The sequence below is a fragment of the Schistocerca americana genome, chromosome 5 (assembly GCF_021461395.2).
Source record: "Schistocerca americana isolate TAMUIC-IGC-003095 chromosome 5, iqSchAmer2.1, whole genome shotgun sequence".
Taxonomy (NCBI): domain Eukaryota; kingdom Metazoa; phylum Arthropoda; class Insecta; order Orthoptera; family Acrididae; genus Schistocerca; species Schistocerca americana.
In genome coordinates, this window is record NC_060123.1 from 639,885,140 (window position 1) to 639,891,139 (window position 6,000).

Consider the following 6,000-nt stretch of genomic DNA (forward strand, 5'->3'; position numbering starts at 1 on the left):
AATGGTAGCTGCCAAAGCATTCGCAACAGTGTGCCAGAGTTTGAAGCACTGGCGAAAAGCGGTGAAGCTCACATAATACTGTGTACAGAAAACTGGTTGAAACCTGAAATTGATAGCAGTAAGATTTTTAGGGAAAATTTAAGTGTGTATCGAAAGGATAGGCAAATGGGAAATAAAGGAGGTATATTTGTTGCAGCAGACAAGAAACTTAAATTCACTGAGATAGAAACTGAAACCGCACATGAGATGGTTTGGGCAAGACTCAGCATCAGCAGTGACATAGTATGATAACTGGATCCTCGTATCGCCCTCCGGACTCATCTCCTGACGTAATCTAGAGGAAACCTCTGCTCTGTTCGCTTGAACGTAAATTGAGCAACCATACTGTAATCATTGGTGGAGACTAATCATCCAACAATTAATTGGGAAAATTAGTATTTTGTTAGTGGTGGGCGTGATAAGACATCATGTGAAACATTACTAACTGCCTTCTCTAAAAACTAACTAGTACAGATAGTTAGGAACCCCACTTATGTTGAAAATAAGTTGGACATAATGGCAACGAATAGACCTGGCCTCTCTGAGGCTGTCTCCATCGAAACCAGCATCAGTGATCATGATGCGGTTGTGGTAACAATGATTATCAAAGTACAAAGAACAACCAAAAAAAGCAGAAAGATACACATATTCATTAATGTAGATAAAAAATCAGCAATGCCATTGCTCAGTGAGTAACTTGAAACTTTCAGTACAGTGCAGGGACACACAGAGGAACTATGGCACAAGTTTAAAAGAATAGTTGACCACACACTGGATAGATATGTATCTAGTACAACAGTCCCTAATAGGAGGGCCTCCATGGTATACAGTCACTCTAAAGAAACTTGTAAAGAAACAGAGATTACTGTGTAATAGGTGTAAAACAAAGCGTAGGACTGTAGATAGATAGATGCTGAATGAAACGAGTTTGGCTGTCAAGAGAGCAATGCGTGATGCCTTCAATGACCACCGTAGCAGAATATTGTCCAGTGATCTTTCACAGAACCCAAACAAATTCTGGTCGTATGTAAAGGCTGTTAGTGGCAACAATGTTAGGGTCCACTCCCTAGCGAATGAGACAGGAACTAAAATTGAGGGTAGCAAAGCAAAGCTGAAATGCTTAATTCCGTTTTCAAATGTCCCTTTACAATGGAAAATCCAGGAGAATTGCCTCAATTTAATTCTCATACCACCGAAAAGATGAATGAAATATGTATTACTGTCAGTGGTGCTGAGAAACAGATGAAACCGTCAAAACTGAAAAAAGCTCCAGAGCCCAATGGAAAGCCTATCAGATTGCATAATGAATTTGCAGCTAAGTTAGCTCCTCTTTTTAACTATAATCTATCGTAGATCCGTCGAACTAAAAACCATGTCCAATTCTTGGAAAAAAGCACAGGTCACACCCTTCTACAAGAAGGGCAGTAGAAGCGATCCACAAAACTACCCTCCAGTATCCTTGCCATCGACTTCTTGTAGAATCTTACAACATATTCTGAGCTCAAACATAATGGGGTACCTTGGAGAGAATGACCTCCTCAATGCCAACCATCACGGATTCCGAAAACATCGATCATGTGAAACCCTACTTGTACTTTTCTACATGACATACTTAAAGTTTTGGATCAGGGCAATCACGTAGATGCAGTATTTTTTGATTTGACTCAGTACCACACCACGTTTATTGTCAAAAGTACGATCATATGGAGTATCAAGTGAAATTTGTGATTGGATTGAGAATTTTTTGGTAAGGAGGACACAGCATGTTATCTTGGATGGAGAGCTATCATCAAATGTAGAAGTAACTTCGGATGTGCCCCAGGGAAGTGTGTTGGGACAATTTCTGTTCACGATGTATATTCATGATCTTGCAGACAATATTAATAGTAATGTCAGGCTCTTTGCAGATGATGCAGTTATATATAATGAAGTATTATCTGAAAGAAGCTTCATAAATATTCAGTCAGCTCTTGATAAGATTTCAATGTGGTGCAAAGATTGGCAACTTACTTTAAATGTCGAGAAATTTAAGATTGTGCACTTCAAAACCTGAAAAAACGTAGTATCCTATGACTATAATATCAGTGAGTCACTGTTGGATTCGGCCAACTCATACAAATACTGGGTGTAACACACTGAAGGTACATGAAATGGAATTATCACATAGGCATAGTCGCGGGTAAAGCAAGTGGTAGACTTTGGTTTGTTGGTAGAATACTGGGGAAGTGCAATATATCTACAAAGGAGACTGCTTACAAATTACTCGTGTGACCCGTCCTAGAATGTTGTTCAAGTATGTGGGACTAACGAGGGATATTGAACGTATACAGAGAAGAACAGCACGAATGATCACAGGTTTGTTTAATCCGTGGCTAGTGTCACAGGGATACTAAAGGAACTGAACTGGAAGACTGTTGAAGGCGGAAGTAAACTATCCCGACAACTTTTGTTATCAAAGTTTCAAGGACTGGCTTTAAATGATTACTGTACGAATATACTACAGTCACTCGTATTAGAGTGCATCTAAATGTACAAATTATTGTCGATGTTATGGGATGGAAGATGAATTAAAAAACCCGGAAAATTAAGAATAATTCTGAAAAGCTGGTGCTCACTAAATACGCAGGGAAGTACTGTATCCTACAATTACGAGAGAAGCTTTCTGGAAAAAAATCTAAGAATAAACGTAAGGGTAGCCATTTCCAGTAAGTTATGAAATGTTGGTCCATAAACACAAAATAAAATACGCTAATCATTTATCTTGTAGAACCACAATTTTCTTAATAATATATCTTAAGTGAATATCATACTCCCATTATATCAGTTTCTCGTCCACCTTCTTCCTTCAGGTTGAAAGAAGGTAGAGCAATTACTATAGCAACAATGTCTTGAGCGTCCAAAATTTCGAACCAGACTTTGTACTGCACATTATTTTCGAGCAGTCTAGAGAGAACTTAAATAATACCGTTATTGCACAACATTATTGTACAGTGATATTGACCGACTAGGGGCCACTTGAGTGAGATTTGTTGCGAAATCATATTGCAGTGTGAAAGATAAGAGGATATGTGAATAGGTAAACTCTTCGTGTGATTCGATAAATTGTATCTGAGCTTATCTTCTTTCATGATACTGATAATATTGCTAACTATAAACCGCAATAATAAAATTCGGTTCTGAAGCCAGGGAAAAGGAACAAAATCCAAGATGATTTACATCCATAAAGAAGATTTTTGACAGACTTGATGCCCGAAACTGACAAATATCTTCGACTGTGCTCAGCAAACAGAAAAATAGTAGCATTCGCTCGGGAGTAACCAACGCTGTTGGCTTACCGCATTGTACGTAGAGCTTATTGACCTGCACATATGCTTTCAAGTCGTTGTTTATAAAGTTGAATTTTGGAAATAATGCTAGAGTAGTAGTAGCACAGTCTATGTTAGACTGTGGTAATAGGAGTGCACAAATGGTCGAGAATAATAAATCCAAGGGCGGCAGCTGTAGGAGTACGCGCTAAGGTCGAGACAGCAGGTATTCTTTCCAGGTTCCTTCCGAAATTTGGCTCACAAGGGAACCTCCCCATCGCACCCCCCTCAGATTTAGTTATAAGTTGGCACAGTGGATAGGCCTTGAAAAACTGAACACAGATCAATCGAGAAAACAGGAAGAAGTTTTGTCGAACTATGAAAAAAAATAAGCAAAATATACAAATTGAGTAGTCGATGTGTAACATAAGCCACATCAAGGACATTATTATCTGAGGAGTGCCGTCGTCTCGTGGTTAGCGGAAGCAACTGGGGAACTGGAGGATCTCGGTTCAAGTCTTCCCCCGAGTAAAAATTTTAACTTTTTTATTTTCTAGCAATTGACGTGTGTCAATTATCAAAGTTCAGGCACTCACACAATCAACTTCGCTCTCGAAAATTCCAGTTCAGATTTGCTTGGACATATGCAGGATTTGACGGTCTACACACGGAAAAAATTGGAAAACGTTAAAAACATATGTTTTGACAGAGCACAGGGAAAACTGTGTGACTGTGAAACTGTTGGATTCATTTGTTGCAGTTTATGTGACAAACTCTTATGTTTTCATCACTTTTTTGGGAGTTATTATCACATCCACAAGAAAACCTAAATCGGGCAAGGTAGAAGAATCGTTTTACCCATTCGCCAAGTGTACAAGTTAGGTAGGTCGACAACATATTCCTGTCATGTGACGCACATGCCGTCACCAGTGTCGTATAGAATATATCAGACGTGCTTTCCTGTGGAGGAATCGGTTGACCTATGACCTTGCGATCAAATGTTTTCGGTTCCCATTGGAGAGGAACGTACTTTCGTCTACTAATCGCACGGTTTTGCGGTGCGGTCGCAAAACACAGACACTAAACTTATTACTGTGAACAGAGACGTCAATGAACGAACTGACAGGTCATAACTTTGCGAAAATAAATAAAATAACATTTTTACCCGAGGGAAGACTAGAACCAAGGACCTCTCGTTTCGCAATTGTTCACGCTAACCACGGGACCACGGCGCTCCTCAGCTGATACTATGCTCGATGTTGCTTATCTTGCACATGGCCTACTCAGTTTGTATATTTTACTTATTTTTTCTGTAGTTCCACACAACTTCTTTCTGTTTTCTCGATTGATCTGTGTTGAGTTTTTCAAGGCCTGTCCACTGTGCCAACTTATAACTAAATCTGAGGGGGGTGCGATGGGGAGGTTCCATTGTCAGTAATCTTCTAGAACCAATTTTAAGTGAGAATTCCAGGAATATACTACAACCATATGGATCACAAAAATAAGATTGGGCTACTTACAGCACGCCCAGAAACTCTTTACGAACTTATTCTACCCGTACTCCATTCGTGAATGGAACGGGAAGCAGCCTTCATAACTGGTATAGTGGAAAGAACCGACCCCATGTACCTCGCAGTGGTTTCCAGAGTATGGACGAAGATGTAGGTCAACAGATAGGTGTTGCAGAGCTCCAGCTCTCAAATCAATGGGCTGATACGCGGGGACAGGAGACATCCTCATTCCTAAACACATTTACAGTAGAACGTTATATTGTAGCCATTACACGCGGCTGTTCACAGAGCGAGGTAGCGCATTCGGGAGGACGACGGTTCAGACCCGCGTCCGGCCATCCTGATTTAGGTTTTCCGTTGAGTTCCCTAAACTGCTTCAGGCAAATGGCGGGATGGTTCCTTTGAAAGGGCACTGCCGATATCCTTCTCTAATCCGAGCTTGAACTCTGTCTCTAATGACCACATTGTCGGCGGGACGTTAAACACTAATCTCCTCTCCTTCGCATATTAGTACCTCGTCTTCCTAATGAAACAACGCCAGGAACATCAAATTCACTCTACAAAACGGAGTACCATTTATTCGGAATGTTATGCCTCGTGGCACGGCTATCACAATATTATTTATTTACGTCAATATAGTTTCTGTTACATGTATCCATGGCGCTTGAAGCAGATACTGCCTTTCCACTCACCTTCTGGTTTTGCCACGCGCTGTCGCAGTGAAGAGCCTTCAATCGACACACCGGTGCCCCGCGAGGCTGCCAACTTGACACAAGCCGGAATCTTAATCATGGCAACGTCGCGGACGTGTCAAATAGACGTCCGGTTAGACAGAACGGACGTGTTGTACTTTAAAACCAAAACAGTTTTACTTTGTAATATGTGCAATAGTATAATTGTAGCATGCACACAAGAATGAAACACATATATTCTTACGATTTAAATAGCCACTAATGCAATTTTATCAAGAGCCATAAACTGTAATACACGAAACCAGAACATAGTGCAGAAGTCAATTATGCAGTAAGACGTGTGGTGGGCACATTAATTAGCGCAATTCTAAGGTTGATAAAAGTGTGCACGAACAAATCACTGTTACGCTGCCAATTTTTATTTCCAAGAGTGAAGTTTTTACAGAGAAAACT

General features: G+C 40.3%; 1 protein-coding gene across 1 annotated transcript in view; it reads right to left on the minus strand.

Moving 5' to 3' along the window:
• The window catches only part of LOC124615348 (UDP-glycosyltransferase UGT5-like), a 74,983-nt gene extending 69,369 nt beyond the window's left edge, over window positions 1-5,614 (minus strand). The window contains exon 1 of the mRNA XM_047143157.1: window positions 5,548-5,614. The gene's annotated coding sequence lies outside the window, so the exon portion shown is untranslated. The remainder of the gene's footprint in view (window positions 1-5,547) is intronic.
• Window positions 5,615-6,000: the final 386 nt, after the last annotated feature.